At 29.3% G+C, this 17,928-nt stretch overlaps 2 pseudogenes across 2 annotated transcripts in view; both read left to right on the top strand.

Annotated features, from left to right (window-relative positions):
• The window catches only part of LOC147806750 (cuticle protein 14-like), a 44,371-nt pseudogene that overhangs the window by 14,697 nt on the left and 11,746 nt on the right, over positions 1–17,928 (top strand). The window lies entirely within an intron of this gene.
• The window catches only part of LOC147806751 (uncharacterized), a 28,382-nt pseudogene that overhangs the window by 9,438 nt on the left and 1,016 nt on the right, over positions 1–17,928 (top strand). The window contains exon 2 of the transcript XR_015435687.1: positions 16,682–16,742. The product of XR_015435687.1 is annotated as an uncharacterized LOC147806751 (transcript). The remainder of the gene's footprint in view (positions 1–16,681; positions 16,743–17,928) is intronic.

Below are 17,928 nucleotides of genomic sequence, written 5' to 3' on the forward strand. Positions count from 1 at the left end.
TCATAGCTTATTTTCGAGAAATGTTTTTATACAGCTTATTTTCTCTAGTTTAATAGCTTGCATTTCTATACAAAGTTTTATTTATTTATTTTATTTTGCCTGGTGCCACTAAACTGCACTCAACCATGCATAGGCAATCTTGTATTTCTTTGGTAAAAAAATTCTACTATAATATTTATAATAAAGCGTGATAATAATAAAGCCTCTAAAGCACGAGGCACTCCACGAATTTCCCCCTCCTCGTGTCTTGAAAACTTTAAAACTCGCCTTTTTTTGGAAGGGGGAAGCACAGCCTTTATTACGGAAGATTGTTTATTTTAAGGTAAGCAATAAGTTACGCTCTTTATACTGCTAATATATATATATATATATATATATATATATACCTATATATATACCTATCAGCACCTTGTGTAGCATTGATTCCACAAGGTGCTGATAGGTAGTCTGAGGTATCTGGTACTAAGCGGTCACCCAACTTGTCCTGCAATTCCCTCACATTGCGAAGGAGTAGCGTGGCAGCATGAATTTGGTTTTCCAAGTAGGACCACAAATGCACTATTGGATTAAGGTCAGGTGAATTTGGGGGCCAAGATATGACTTGAAAGTCACTGGAATGTTCCTCGAACCAATCCATGACGATTTGACCCTCATGACATGGTGTATTATCCTGTGGGTAAGCACCATCCCCCGCAGTAAAAATTGTTGCCATGAATGGATGAACCTGGTCTGCAACTATGTTCAAGTAGCTTACAGACGTCAGGGATTGTTCTATGAGGATTATGGATCCTAATGTGCCCCATGAAAACCTGGGCGAGCCCATTGCTATAGATGGAGGGTGATCATAACGTAATGGTTATATATATATATATATATTATATATATATATATATATATATATATATATATATATATATATATATATTATATATATATATATATATATATATATATTATATATATATATATATATATATTCGGTATATATATATATATTTTGAGTGCATATATATATATTCGGTGTATATATATATATATTGATATATATATAACGTCGTTGCCGAGTGGAAGGATTAAAACAGGTCTTAGGCCGGGAAGGTCCGGGATAGAAGCAGTCATGAAAATACGTAAAAGAGAGCACGAAAAGTTGCGCTCCTTGGTTATATGTTAGGGAAAACCTTGCAAAGTAAAATTCGTAAAATGTCTTAATTTAGGGAAAGAGGAAAATCTTAGTAGTTGAAATAAATAGATTAGAACAGGAAAATAGATTTAAGAACAGGATGTGGCTTTTAAAAGTGTGAAAAAATATTTCGATTAGAATAGTTAATTAGGATGAATTTTTAAACAAAGAAACTAACATAACAAAATCAATAAAAATTCAAGAAATTGTTTTATGAGAATTGTAAAAAAAAATTAACACAAAGGATGCATGAAAAAGTTTGAATTAGTCCAAGAAGATATTTTGAAAACCGCAACATCAGAGATGAAACTTGATAGGAAAAAAATTTTGTTTCTTCGATTCCAAAACACATTATGAAAATCACAACATCAAATGAGAGTTGTTTTTGTTTCTTTTTTAAGAGGAATCATAAATTAACACCGAGAGTGAAGGAGAAATTGAAACTTATTTTTCTTTGAGTTCTGAGTAGGAGGGAGGGAATGTCGAACATCGAATGTTGAAAATTATTTTATTATTTGAGGATTCCAACTGGGTAGCATAAAATTTTTTTTCTCCAAATTGTACATAGTTAAAAAATGCTTTTATTTTGAGTTTTTAGGGTAATCAAAATGTGTTTAAATTTGTTAAAATTATTGCATCATATCTTAAAAATGATTTATTTCATATATGTGAAGTTTTTTAGTTCGTTTTTAAACATTATGATATGTTATAGGGATCCAAAATATTTTTTTGCCCGGGGGCCCTGCATTGCTATTAAGACAGTCCTGGGTGCGGCTCCCTTTTTCGACTCTTGAGGACGAGATCGACTCTATCAATATCTTTACACGAAGGCGTGTCCTATATTTCCCTCGTAGTTATTAATTGTAATAATTCAATCAATGTTCTATGGTAAGAATGATTTGTCATTGCGTTGAATTTTGTCCAATCGCATACAAATAGGCTCTCTGGCATTGCCTATTATTTCGTTACCTAAGAGATTTATTTATTTTAAATTTTTGAAGAAAATAAGTCATATATTTTTGAATGATAATATTCTGCTGGAAAGGAAAAAAATCTATCACAGTTAATTTGGCGAATTTCTTTTCTTATTGTTTTGAACTTTCCTTTGACATTAAGATTACCATTAAGGCTACATAGTTTACCATTAAGGCTACATAATATGTGATATTTTGAAATTAATGTGCTGATTGTTTTGAAAGAAAAATATTATTTAAATATTATTTCTATTTATGTTTAATTTGCTAAATGTTTTAGCTGGTGCAAATTAGTAAAGCTCAATCAATTACATTTTAGTATAAATATTGTTTTAGTTTAAAACTATTAAATGATGTTATTCGAACTATTTAGAAAGTTGCGACGAGGTTGCAATGCATGCAGTTAGACTATTTCTAGGTATTAGCTTATATTAAATTTTTTTTTTGACAACTTAAAATTCTTAAAACTCTATTTCTTTTCTTTTTGTAAAATGAAAAAATGCTGGCTATTTTGTCACTTATACAGAATATAATGTGCAGCTCCTAAATTGTTTTGATTTAAAAATTATAATACACAATGTTGTATTCTAAATTCTGAGATAAATTTTTTTTAAAATTTCTAATTTATCTCAATACTTATGAAGTTCCGTTTTTTCCCTCGCTTAGAAATGAGAAGATTCTAGTTATATCGTCAAACAGAATGCAATAGGGAACTCTTAAATTATTTTTATTTAGAAACAATGTACATTATAATATTGCAAAACTTAGTTAATTCTCTAAGCAAATTATTTTATGCTTGTTAAGAAGAGGCAAATTTTCTAAAAGAACTTTATCTGTGTCACTCATTTCTCCTAAAAATGCATTAAAAAGAGCTATATTTTGTAACAAAATTATTGTTTCTGTTATTATTCATTATATTTGATTACACTAACGAAAATGTTGTTGAAGTGTTTTTGGCCATTTTGAACTACCTGATCTCTTCAAGTATAATCACAAAAAGAAAAATATATAAATGCATAAAAAGGGACGAAATATAGTTTTTTCACCGAGCCTAAACAATAGAGAATAAAAGAGAAATTAATATGTACCTGCTTTCTTTTTGTTTAAAAAATAACCAGAAAAAAACTTCGCAATGCTTTCCTACTCTTAGAAAGAAAAAATATTTTTCCTAACAACTTTGTCAAATTAATAGAAAAATATGTATCTGCTACAAAAATACTTGCCATTCTAAACTATCTTTTAAATATTAAAAAGTTAAATTTTTTTTTCCGCCTTAGATCTGTTATTTTGGAACAATTATTTTGTATCGTAACAGCTGGAACCTGTTATTTGAAAATACCTGTTATTGCCTATCACTAGTAATTACTAAGATTTCCCTTTCTCCCTAAAATATAACAATATAGAGGGAAATTCATTTGCTATTTTCCCTAGGATAAAAACTAAAGCACACAGTTTTGGAATGCGAATTTGAGCTTCGCCATTGATAGAAAATGTTTTAAATATATTGTTTGAAGCTAAATAAAATATTTTTTGCCTATATATATATATATATATATATATATATATATATATATATATATATATATATATATATATATATATATATATATTATATATATATATATATATATATATATATATATATTTATATATATATTATTATATATATATATATATATGTATATATTTTTGTGATTATATATATATATATATATATATATATATATATATATATATATATATATGTAACATAAAAAGCTTCAATTAATCTTTTTATGTTAGTTTTTTTTATAAAACTTCATCCTAATTAATTATTCTAATCGAAATACTTTCTCACGCTTCTAAAAGCCACATCCTGTTCTTAAATCTATTTTTGGCTCAAGTATGCATTTAATACGACGCTATATATATATATATATATATATATATATATATATATATATATATATATATATATATATATATATATATATATATATATATATATATATATATATATATATATATATATATATATATATATATATATATATATATATATATATATATATATATATATATATATATATATATATATATACACTGGTTATCATAAATTAAGGAAAATTCACAAAAATCGCGATAACTCAAGAAATTACACATGGAATTTTATGAAACTTACCCACAATATACAACACATAGTAAGGTATTAAACAACATAAAAAGAAATTATCAGACATTAATAGTAGTATAGAAATTAGCACATGTATAAAATAAACAAATTGGAAGTATCGGTTTGCAATAGAAAAAGTACCTTTAATATGGAATATGATTGCCTCTAGAAGCAATACAGCACAAACAGCGATGTGTGATGCTTTCAATTATGCGGTCTATCAGTTCAATAGGAAGTGAGAGCCATTGCTCTTGTAAAGCAGTTGCAAGCGTGGCAAGGGTCTGAGGGGGCGGATTGATGGCAGATACACGCCTCCCTAGAGCATCCCAAACGTGCTCGATAGGATTCAAGTCCGGGGATCGAGCTGGCCACTCCATGCGAGTAATTGTTTCCTGTTGAAGATAATCATCAACAATGCGAGCTCTGTGTGGTCTTGCATTATCGTCCTGTAACAGGAAGCAATCACCAATTGCCCCGGCATATGGGCGCACATAAGCATCAAGGATGTTGTCTCGATAAACCTGAGCATTCACGGTTCCCCTTGGAAAGACATGGAGGTATGTGCGCCCTCCTAAGGATATGCCTCCCCAAACACAGACACTGCCTCTTCCGTATGCATCTCTTTCACGGATGTTTGATGGATGATAACGGGTCCCAGGTTCTCTCCATATCAAATAACGTCTACTGTCACTTTCTAGACTAAACCTGGACTCATCCGTAAAGAGAACAGGCCTCCATTGATCTGACGTCCAGTGGACATGTTGTCGGGCCCACTGCAAACGGTCTCTCCTATGGCGTGATGTGAGCGGCACGCAAATGGCTGGTCGTCTCGCATACAGACCACCTTCGTGGAGCCTTCTGCGCAAAGTTGACGTTGACACCAACCTTCCGGTGGCTGCAGCAAGAGAGGATCTAAGATGTGTCGGAGTAGCGGTTCTATTCCTGCGTGCACTTAATGTCAAATATCGGTCATCGGCACTGGTCGTAACAGTTGGCCGTCCTTGACTGAACCTCCTAGATGCCGAATCTGTGGTTTGAAATTGCCTCCAAAGTCTATGAACCACAGATGGACTCACATTTAGCCATCTGGCCACTTCTGATTGACTCTGCCCTGCCTCTAGTCTCCCGATGGCTCTCCATCGTAGTTCTTCAGGCAAATGATGCCTAGAGGTCATTATTACGAATTGGCTATCTCAGATTTTCAATGTCGCAATCACAGTAAAATTTGTGTGCTTTCTCTCAAACTTGGACTTTTATGCTCCAGGCAGATGACGTAAGCCGAGTGCAGCGCCACTAATTTGCATATTGCAATTTTACTCAGCTACTCTTAGTGGACAACATATGCAAATTTTGCACGGTTTGGCTTACTTTTGAAAGAGTTATCGCTATTTTTGTGATTTTTCCTTAATTTATGATAACCAGTGTATATATATATATATATATATATATATATATATATATATATATATACACACACACAAAAGTTTAACAAAAAAAGTGCGATTTTTAAACCATGTGATTATAAATCCCGATGATTAATTTCGAAATTGCATGAATGTGAATAACTTAAATATGAATTATATGCAAGATTTTAAAATCGTGTGAATAAGTATTTCAATATTTGATTTGAAAATGAGAGAATATGAAACCCGATATGTGGCTTTTAAATCACGTGACTATGAAACTTGATATTGGATTTCAAAAATCCGAAAATACAAATCATGATGCGTAATTTTTAGATTGCGCAAAAATATGAATCACGATGTATAATTTTTTAATCAGGTGAATATGAATCCCAATGTCTAATTTTTAAATCACGTATAAGTACGAAAACCGATGCTTGATATTACAACCGCATAACTGATCATGGCTGTCATGGACAACATCAGGCCAGGTTTTTCGGGGGAGCTCGGCTGTGCAGTACCTGTCAGCTTGTTGAGGATTGGGAACATATATTAATCCATCGTACAAATTTTAAACACATCAGAGAGAAATTTTTACGTTCGAAAACCACGTATGAGTTTATTAAACAGCATTGGTCAAACCCTAAAATAAAAAAGGGGATTGAGGAAATAGTAAGAAAATTGTTCAGTAACAAGGGACACCATGGGCTGTCAAGCCATTGATGACGATGATGAAGCTTGTTGGAAAAAATACATTTGTACAGAAAAAACAATTCTTTTACACCTCAGGTTTTTAAAATGTGAACAAAAATCTTACTTTTATCAGTAACTTATACTTAAAAACAAAAATCAAGCAATTAGTTTTAGCACTCCAAAAAGAAACCAATACGTCAAAAATTTTCATATTTTCTACTCTACTTCTTTTTTTATTTTTAAATCAGAATTTCAAAAATAAATTTCCATCCTGATCCTCAGAATTTTTTCTGAATAAAAAAATTGTTTAGTCGTAGCGCTAAATTTTCTGATTTTTTTCTAGAAAATTCTCATATCTTGATAAAAAAAATTAGTATTTATTAAGCATTAGCTAGGAATATCGATATACGTCTAACGAAGATTAAGACCCATTAATTAAATTTTTACATGCCGTGACGCAAAAAACGCTCCTGTTAAAAAAGCGGTTATTATTTTAACTAAATAAATATTTTCTACTGTTAGCTACTATCTGATTTTTGAATGGAACAAAAATCACCTGTTTAATCTAAAATCAGTCCTGTTTCAGATAAGAGTTCTTGTGACATATATGTCACACTAGGTCAATATGGGTTTTAACCTAATTAAAAAAAAAAAATTAAAATCTCAAGATTTATGGATATTATGGTTTAATACAACGTATCTAATATCGGTTATACTGTGGCAAGATTGCATAACAGTGCGAACACAAGTTAACAAATGGTGCAGTAAACTATGTATGGCGCAAAAATAAAGGAAAAAGCAAATAAAGCAAAACAGAATCAAACTAGAGAATTTCGTGGTCGAGGAACCCGTGCTGGCTTATAAAAAATTAATTATAAATTAATTTCTTTTTTTTGGGGGGGGGGACACCAGTTCGACTAATTATTGTGGTACTAATGCTTACTTGAAGAAACTGTGGATTCGATGAACGTTTGAAAAAAATTAAAATTTTTATGAAGTGTTTGCCTTTCCAGTGTAATAACAATAGTAACCTCTAAAGTTTGAACAATCACATAAAACCTGTGTACTTTTATAACGCTAAAATTTTTAAAAAAATACAATAAACTACTGAAGGTTTTAATCGCAGTAACTAAGTTATTGAAATTGCTTTAATTTAAATCAAAGCAAACAAGCATAAATATGGGAAAATTTATGTAACAAATATCTTAAATGGGACGATAAAATAAAATGCAATCGAGAACTTGTTCAACGACAATTTAAAATAATATGAGCTTTCACAAGAATGCGTTTGCCAAACTAAAAACTTTCATGCTAATAAAACTACCTCCTTCATTTAACAATGAGCTTTTTGGAAAAGTTATTGCTACATTTTATAGGAAGACTTTCGTTCATAATAAAGGATATGCCAGTAGAAATTGCCAATAAGTTATAGAAAAACATTTAAATCGATAAATTTTCAACATTGTAAAAAAATTTTAAAATAACTAAATTAACTATTTCACACAAAAAATAATTTTCTACAGATTCTCTATCTAACTTTTAGACTTAGCAGTCACAGTAAAAAAAATATTCGACATGAAATTTTTCTAAATAACTTTTTAAAGTGTTTCATTTCCTTTTTTCCGAATGATTGATTCTGAGTTAAATGAATTAACGTAAATATAAAGGTAATATCAACGTAATACAAATATAATACAAATGAAAAGAAAATATTATCATAAGGAATTTAAAGTTCAAATGGATCGTTTTTCAGGCAGGTTTTCAGGTTAAAATGAAAACCGAAACTTGTGCATTTTTAATTACACTTTTATATCGATGTGGAAATAAAATTTGAGATAGTTAGATAAGGTGTTTAATGTTTTTTTTTTAATTAAGTCTTGGTCAAAATTGCAACTTTCATTATTCGGTATTTTTTCCAACTAAATTAAAAATCATGAATACTTGCTCTAGCAAAAACTACTCCATATAAACAATAACAAATAGAAAGAAAGAAAACATTACACATACTATTTTCTAGCAAACTTGAAAAGTCCATTTACTTCTTACTTTCAATAAAAAATCTACAGAATTAACAGAAGCGATGGTCAGAAATTTACTACAGTGTAGTTGTTAAGTATCATCGGGCTAACCAATAGAGAGTTCTCCGTTCCGCTTAGTCAAGGGCGGATTAACCGCTTCCTTTACCAATTTTTTTTGGAAAAAAATATAGAAAATCAAAATGCTTTTTAATTTCATTAATAAATACAAGGAGCTTAAACAAAACATAATACACACGTTCTAAGTTCAAATTTTAATTTTTTTTGCGTGTAAAAAATATTCAACTTACCATCAGTTTTCAATCTCAAATTATCTCGGGTAAATTAAAATAGTTAAATATGAGTCTTTGTATATGTTCACATCTTCATAATCTGAAAAATCATCTGCATTACTTTCTCTCGCGATTTCTTTACTCTTTTTTTCTATATAAATTCACCAACCATCGTATATACAATTGTACAAAACACGCCTGCAGTCTCACAAATAGCAAAGCTCCCCTAAACGAAAATTGGCAATCATAGCAGATTATTGTTTTTGTTTCCGGCCAGGGCCGGATTAACCTATAGGCACACTAGGCACGTGCCTAGGGCCTACGAAATTCAGGGGCCTACGAAAAACTTGGGAGAAAAAAATTTGTTGACAAAAATAATTTAGCTTTAAAAACAACAGGTGTATTTTGCACAAAATTATGAAGATACAAATAAAAATATAATATTTTTCGGTAATAAATTATTTTGCAGAATCTTATGATCTAACAGGGGTCCCCAACCCTATGCCCGCGGGCACCATGGCGCCCGTCGATCGATCTAGGTGCGCCCGCTGCTTGTGCCCAACGATAAAATATTTCAGTTTTCCATTTTCCCAATAAATGCTATGCAAATACATATTGAGGTACTCTGGTTCAGTAATGGCAAAGTACTTGATAGATTTCTACATTTAATTGGAGAAATAAAAAATAATCTTGCAGCCAAAAATCAAACATTTTTGGAACTGAGAGATCCTCTTTGGCTAGCAGATTTGTCTTTCATAATGGACATAATGGAAAAAACTAAATAATTTAAACTTGGAGCTGCAGGAAAAAGACAAACATAAAGCAAAAATGATAAAGGCTATAAACTCGTTCAGAGCTGAGCTAGTTTTGTGGATATCACATTTGAAAATGAAGTCTCTTGTGCATTTTCCAAACATGAAAAAAATGTTAGGTGACAGTGAAATTGACTTATTAACATTTGTCATCAACCTCCAATTGTTTAAAGATCAATTTAAAAAGCTATTTCAACAATTTAATATCATCGAGCCTTTGATAACTTTTTTGTTAATCCTTTTACCAACCAAATAAACGTTACCGTAATAGCAACATACGTTTCAGAATTTCTTTGAGTAAAGCGAGAAGAATCGAAGATAGAAATTCTGGAATATGATTGAAGGAATAAATTCCATTCTTAAAAATAGCATTATATTCTCCCAATTATCTAGCGCTGGCCAGCGAAATGCCATGCCTAACACCACATTGACTGTATTTTATAAATAATTTTTATATTTCAAATGTTTTGAAAGCAATTTAGTAATTATTTATTTTACACAAGAAAATTAATACTAATTATATTCATATGTTAAATTAATTTTTAAAATTTAATTTTTTTGTGCACTATATGTAGTGTGTAATATTACCTATGTATACCAACTATAAATTTATCTTGAAAAAATAAATGGTGCCCGCCATTCGACCAATATTCCGGTATTTGCTCTTAGGTACAAAAAGGTTGGGGACTACTGATCTAAGATATTACTTTTTTGCGATTTTTGGATTCAACGAAATCTTGTATTATGTTGTCGAATTGCAGATAAAGTTTGAAAAACAAATTTTTAAATTAAAATCCATATTAATAAAAATGTAAAAAAAAATATGCAAGAAAATTTTAGCATATATTTTGAAAAGAGGGAGGAGTGGGGGAAGGTCCAAAAACGGCTGTGCCTAGGGCCTACGAAAGGCATAATCCGGCTCTGCTTCTGGCCGAATAAAAAAATGTGATAAAGCAAAACGTGTTGAAGAATTCTGCTTACTGAAGAATCCGAATAATAAATATTTGCAATGCATACCAGAATTAACTCTGGAATAATCATTGAAGCGGGAAAAAGAAGAACAATTTTTTTTAATACTACACTGCAAATAAGAAAGATTATATGTTTGTGGAGAAATTCAAGAACATTTGAGAACACATGTTAAAATTTGAAAAAAATGTTTTGTCCTCAAAGAAAGGGAAAATTTTTGAAGGCAATCAATAAAAATTGTGTATTGTCCTCAAGATTTAAGAACGTCAGGTGACCTTAACAATGAAAAATAAAGAAAATTGGAAAAAAGAAATGAAGAGCAATATTTATTTCTTTTTAAGTTTTTTATTTTATCTAAAAGATGATTCATTTTGTTCTCTTATCAAACTTTGAGAATTAAAAAGAAAAAGAAAAGAATAGGAAATATATTTTTAAAATTTTTTTTTTTTGGTTTTATTATTTTATTTTTTGTTTTGTTTTGTTTAAATATTGACTTATTTTCATCAATCAAATTGTTTTACCTCTTTAACAATTAAAAAAGGGAAAAAAGAATGGAATTTTTTCTTTTGTTTTGTGTTGTTAAAAAGAAAATTAACTTCTATCGTTTAAATTGAAACACTATTATGGCAATTCAACAAAAAAGAAATGAAAAATGTTTCTATTTAAAAGGATACTAATTTTTTATACTTAAACTTAGAACCCCACTATGGAAATTTTTCAATCAAATCAAAAATCAGTATGTTATATTTTGTTTAAAAAAAGAAGACTATTTAAAAAAAAGTTTTAAACAAAGGAGTGATTTTTTTCTTTATTTCGTTATTATTTAAAAAACAATAAACTCTAATCACATAAATTCGAACAACGGCCTGGAAATTTCTAAAGAAGCTTATTTTTATTAAATTAAAAAAGGAAAACGAAACAAAGTTTTTTTTCCTTGTTTTTCGTTTATCTAAATGGATACTGTTTTTATATACTTAAACTGAAACACCATAATTATATTTAATTATTATTATTATTGATATTTACTTTTCTTTGCCTAGTTACATTTTTAAAGTATATCCAATTTGATGGTTTAAATTGGAATAAAACAATGAAAAACTAATAATTAAATAAATGATAATACTAAGTAAAAGTGATTTTTTTATACATATTTGGACAAAATACACATTCAGAAATGTTTCCTTATGATGAGTGTTAACTCCATAAGAGTGTTAACTCATCATATTAATAAGAAGAATTTAGTATCGTGGGGCTTTTAACATATTATTTCAAAAAGAATCTCACAATCAGCATTTCTAGAAAAATATTTTACTGTTGTAACTTTGACTATTAGAAAAATATCTTTGTGTTGGCGTAATTTTCGTTAAATGAATTTTTCAGTGCAATTTTTAAATAATTTTAACGAAAATAATAGTAAATGGCAAAGTACAAAATTTTAAAGAAACCAGTCGATTAATTCTAGAGAAATCAAATTTTAACAATACAATAATTTTTCAATTTTGATAGCTCAAAAACTATTGACCCTTTCAGTTTTAATTTATCTCAAATTATAAACGTGTTCTTAAAAAAAATACAAGCACTAAGACTACATAATTTGAGTAGGAAAAAAATCCTCTTTTGTAGCAAAAAACAGCAACAAAAAAAAATTCATAAAATTTTGGAGCATGCAAACTTTGAGCGAAATCGGTGGAATGGCTTTTGATAAATTTGATATTGCGAAAGCATTTTGAAGCATATAAAATGTAAACAAAATCGGTCAAATAGTTTTTGAGTAATTAAATTTTAAATATACGACTTTTTAAAATTTTACTAACTCTAAAACTAGGTGTCCAAATGAACATAATAAAAACAATCCTTATATTTTCTCCACGATGCACTCCAAATTTAAAAACGTATTAAAATTTAAAAAAACAATACATATATTTTATCACGTACACAAGTGAAAACCATAAATTTTGTCATTGGAGATTATCATTAAATTGTATAATAGCGGGTAATTCTCTGTTAATTTTCCTCAAGAATGCGTTCATAAAAGGCGCTTCCGTCAAAAATGTTCAATTCGTCTACGGAATCTGAAGACGTGAAGGTTAGCGTGATAAGTCAAATTAATCCAATTAGTTTATACCGTTTATATATTTCAACTATTAGAATGGAATTTGTATCAACTCCACCAAATGGATTTATCCTCGATTGTCTATTTAGTGATAAAAATTTCGTTTAGAACATTTATTTACATTTTCTTACTTAAAATAAAACAAATTAGTTTTAGATCTCATTCCACTTATTTTGAATATGTGGAATGATATATATTATGTTACCTAGAGAAAGATCTAAGTATAAATTCTCATGTTTTCTTATATATTCGACTCAATATTCTATAAAAACATGGTAAAAATTTTTATGATATAACAAAGTTTATATAAATGTTAAAAATCAATATGAATTAACAATAGAATAAAAATTAAATTTACAGAAAAAACATCTTAAACAAAAAGAATGAAATATTTGTAAGTTATTTATAGAAAAATGCAAAATATATAATACATTTTTTAAAAAATTAAATCAATTTAAGATCTGAATAAAAATAATTTAATCAAAATAAAAGAACAAATCTCGATATCAAAAAAATTATTAAAGAAGATGTAATTGACACTGTTGTTTTGAGTGTATAAATTTCGTTGTATTTCGTTTTGTTGCGCAAAAACTGAAAAATTGAGAAACTTGAAATTGGGAATGTGGAGAAAAATGTACAAAAAATTAACGTTTGATAGTTAATTCGAGAATTAATTTTTAAACTTGTAGTAAAAAAATATTCTCCATAAGCTTTGAATTTCTGAGAAAAGCAACTACGTAAATTCGCCATGATGAAACAGGCATATTTACTCATTAATTTTGCACGAGTTGTTGCTTATATATATATATATATATATATATATATATATATATATATATATATATATATAAATAAAAACAAAAAACCAGAAAAACAACAAGTTTTATTTATTGCGCATAAGCTACAAGTAAATCGAACTCAAAATATAGGTTCAAAATGTAAACAAGGGAAAAATTATAGAACAATGAAAAAGGGGAAAAAAGAAAAATAATAATAAAAATAAGAATAACAAAAAACAGGAAAAAAAGGACAAGAAATAAAAGATAATCTTTTCATCAGCTCACACGATTATATCCGCATGGTTCTGTAATTTTTCCCTTGTTTTCTCTACATTTTGAACTTTGAACTTAGAATCATAATTATATATATATATATATATATATATATATATATATATATATATATATATATATATATATATATATATATATATATATATATATATATATATATATATATATATATATATTTCAAGGTAATATATACACCGAAGAGCCATTACACTATGACCACCCTGCTAATAACATGTAGGACCATCTTTAGCCCTCAAAACTGCTAGCACCTGCCGTGGCATTGATTCCACAAGGTGCTGATAGGTAGTCTGAGGTATCTGGTACCAAGAGCTCACCAACTGGTCCTGCAATTCCCTCACATTGCGAGGGGGTAGCGTGGCAGCACGAAGTAGGACCACAAATGCTCTATTGGATTAAGGTCAGGTGAATTTGGGGGCCAAGACATGACTTGAAAGTCACTGAAATGCTCCTCGACGATTCGACCCTTATGACATGGCGTATTATCCTGTTGGTAAACACCATCCCCCGAAAAACTGTTGACATGAATAGGTGAACCTGGCCTGCAACTATGTTCAAGAAGTTTACAGACATCAGGGATTGTTCTATGAGGATTATGGGTCCTAATGTGCCCCATGAGAACATTGGGCGAGAAACCATGAAACCTTGGGCGAGCCCATTGTTATAGATGGAGGGTGGTCATAATGTAATGGCTCTTCGGTGTATATATATTACCTTGCTATACACGTATAATATTAATTTTTGTGGATATAGTGAACCGAAAGTAATGTAGAAATTGAATATTATGCACTTTTTTCTGTCTTCGACTGATTTTTTTTCTTCATTTTAAGGTAATTTTGAAATTTCTACATAAAATACCGATTTTTAAAACCACCTATTGAGTTGAATGTAGCATTTTTTCGTGTTTTCTTTTTCTATCTCAGTTTCACATTCCTAAATAAAGGGTAACCCTAAATTTTTTGTACTCAAGACGGAGAGTCATGAAAAATAAAAGTTAACACATTTTTTGTTACAACATATTGTTTTTTAATCATTTTTGTGTTTATTTTTTATGGATTTTTTATTTAAATAATGTGTAATAAAAGTGAGCAGTTCGGAGTTAAAATTGTTTGCAGTATGGATATAGTGAACTCCCGGTTATAGTGAACGGTCCCTTGAAGGTTTACTACAGCGGGGTTTGACTGTAGTTAAATCGGAAACTCATTAAATTATTACTTTTAATGTTTCTTCCTCATTGGGCGTAATTTTTAACACGAAATTTTATTTGTAGATAACCCCCTTAAGAGCACAATAAATTATTTTCTTATTACCACAATAATTACAAATTATTTAAAATGGTTATTTATGGCTTTGATTTGAAAAATTGTTGCGAAATTTCCCTACAAAAAGACAAACCTAGCGATGGATTCTCTCATTCATTCCAAAAATGAAGGTAAATAACATTTTATATATTTCGTATAGTGTTTCTTCGATGTTTTTAGTTCATGTGTTTACCAATATGTGTTTTTGTGTGTTGTATCTCATTAACTCCAAATTTAGCCGCTAGGATGCGCTGTTAAAAGTTACTTAATATAGTTCATTTATTTTACTATAATCTAGTTAATTTTCTACATGTCATGTCAATTGCAGTAAAGAAATCGTTTATATTTTAAACAAACTCACAGTTTCTTTATAAAGTTTTATCATAACTTTTCAGCAATTTATTGTCATCATAAATTATAAATACTTTTTACTTAATATTAGCATTAATTCCAAATTGTACAGCTAAGATGCGTAATAAGAAGATAATGTAAAAATTAAATTTTAATTATACGACTTTCTTAAAATTTGATAACTTAGAAACTATTCGGCTGATTATTCTCAAACTTTTTTTCTCGTCATTTAAAATTATATTCTCTGAAATGATGCAAAAATATGTTTACCATACAATTCAAAATATTTTAGACTGTTATTAAATGAAATTATAGAACATAATAAATAATTATTAAGAATTATTTCCTTTATTTAATTTATTTTGTATACACGCTGTATATTTGTATATTTATAAAATTGCTGATGTATGACGAACTACGCAAAAAAGGGAAATTAACATTAAGAAACACACTCTCCTCAAACAATCGGCATCCTATTTTTCAGTTTAAGACTATTCGCATTATTCGATTGTCAAAAATTAAAAATTCGTCAAAAAGTTCAGTAAAAGTACGCCTTTGTGTCTGATTCTGTACCTTGAAATATCGTCTTGTATTGTTTAATAAGCATATTTGAGATCACCCCTTTAAACTATTTTGATCGGTTCGTTAAAATCCTATCATTAGAACTGAAGTTGTTGCTGCCATTAAGGCAGAAGCGGTGAGATTGTTCTTGTTTCCCAGTGGCGCCATCTATGAAGAAGATTGAGACTTCTGCCACACTCATACGTCACACCCGTTTATAGGGCGAACCTATTCATTCATCCACCGATCGTTTTGACCTGAACCAGAGAACCATCAATCTTTAATTCAACACCCGAACAGGTATAATTTGTTATGAGAACGTAGAGGATTTTGCGACCCGATAGATTTAACTGCCATTCACCATTTACTACACGGGGAGTCTTCGTCTTGCTGGGTTCGAACTCCCGTTCTCACAAATGGGAGTTCAGCTCCTGCCAGATAGACTATCCCGGCCCAGAACTAAAATTATTCATTTTACAAGTTTTTTTTTATTTCTTATTTTTTCTCACTGTACTATTTATTCCTTTTTGTTTTGAGACTCTTTAATCATAGAAAAATACATTTGACAATAAAAGTCAAATTAACTTTGTTTTACTGAGATAGAAGAGTTATTATTAATCATGTTTTTGGTTATGTTGATAATTCAACTCAATCGATATGTTGCAGTGAATATCTTATAGCATTTATGCAATACGAAAGTTTTATAGGACTCACCTGAATTTGGCTTTAAATGTAGGCGCTGTTGTTTTGTGGCCTATTTGTTTCCTCTGAAGCTCTACCTGTTGTGCGAATGCCTTGGAGGCAGGTGCAAGTACTCAATATAAAACGGAAGACGTAAGTGCAATTTATTCTATTTAATTGCATACGAATAGCAGAAATATTGAAAATTATTTCTAAATCTTACGTGAATTCTTTTTTGCAAATTCTATGTTGCTTTGTTTGAACACCCTTAAAACATGTGGGATAAAACAGGAATTTCCCATTGGTATTAAAAGTTATCAGCACTAATTATTGCTCGTAATCATCGCTATTGAGAATTACTATTAATCATTGCTATTAAGAACTATTACTATTAATTCTTACTATTAGTGAAATTAATTATTAAAATTATAATTAAATTATTAGAGATATTAATTATTATAATTATTATTAAATTATTAAAATTCAACTTTCGTATCGCTGATTTAAAATCTGGAATCGGTTTCTCTGTACAATTTTTTTTTAAAACTGACGTTTTTAGTGTATTTTTTTTGTTGACAAAATGTGGTAGCTTAAAAGCGTTATATGGAGCAAGGAATCGCATAAATGTCATGACAAGCTTCTAGAGAAGTTAGGATGCACATCATCAGTATTAAAATTGCATAGGAACCCGTGCCTGTAAAAAAATCATCTTAAGCCGCTAGGGGCGCTTCCAAATAATGAACTGTTTCTTCATGGGTTTCTGAACAGGTCATTATAGGAAAACTCCCCAAGCCGCATATGACGGTAATTCTGGGCTTAGGTTCTCATGCAATTTTAATCCTGACGATGTGCGCTAACTCCCCTAGAAGTTTGCTGCTGAATTTATGCAATCCCCTGTCATAGATAAAGTTTTTAAACTTGTACATTTTGACGAAAAATGGATCAAATATGGCATTTAAAAAAATCCTCACACCCGAATTAAACAAGATTAGGTATTTGTATAAATGCAATGAAAATTTTGCAACCCAGTGTTATTGCTTTTGAGAAATTAAGAATTAATACTATTGCTATTAAGATCTATTACTTTTAATTTTCACTATTACTGCTATTAAACTACTTAATATTAAAAATCAAAACTATCAATTTACTATTAAAAATATTAAAGACTCAAAAGAGTAAAAAACGGCTTCTAATTTGAACTGTTATAAGGTTATCGTTATAGATTATTAACAATTAATATTATTTCGCATTTATTGCTTCTTATTTTGTCACACATTCTGTATTCATAAGTTAATTTATTTATTTCAAGTACCGTTGATTATTTTTCAAATCCAGGAGA

This window comes from Parasteatoda tepidariorum, chromosome 7 (genome assembly GCF_982258835.1).
Source record: "Parasteatoda tepidariorum strain Cologne lab strain chromosome 7, Ptep-v5.0, whole genome shotgun sequence".
In the NCBI taxonomy this organism is placed as follows: domain Eukaryota; kingdom Metazoa; phylum Arthropoda; class Arachnida; order Araneae; family Theridiidae; genus Parasteatoda; species Parasteatoda tepidariorum.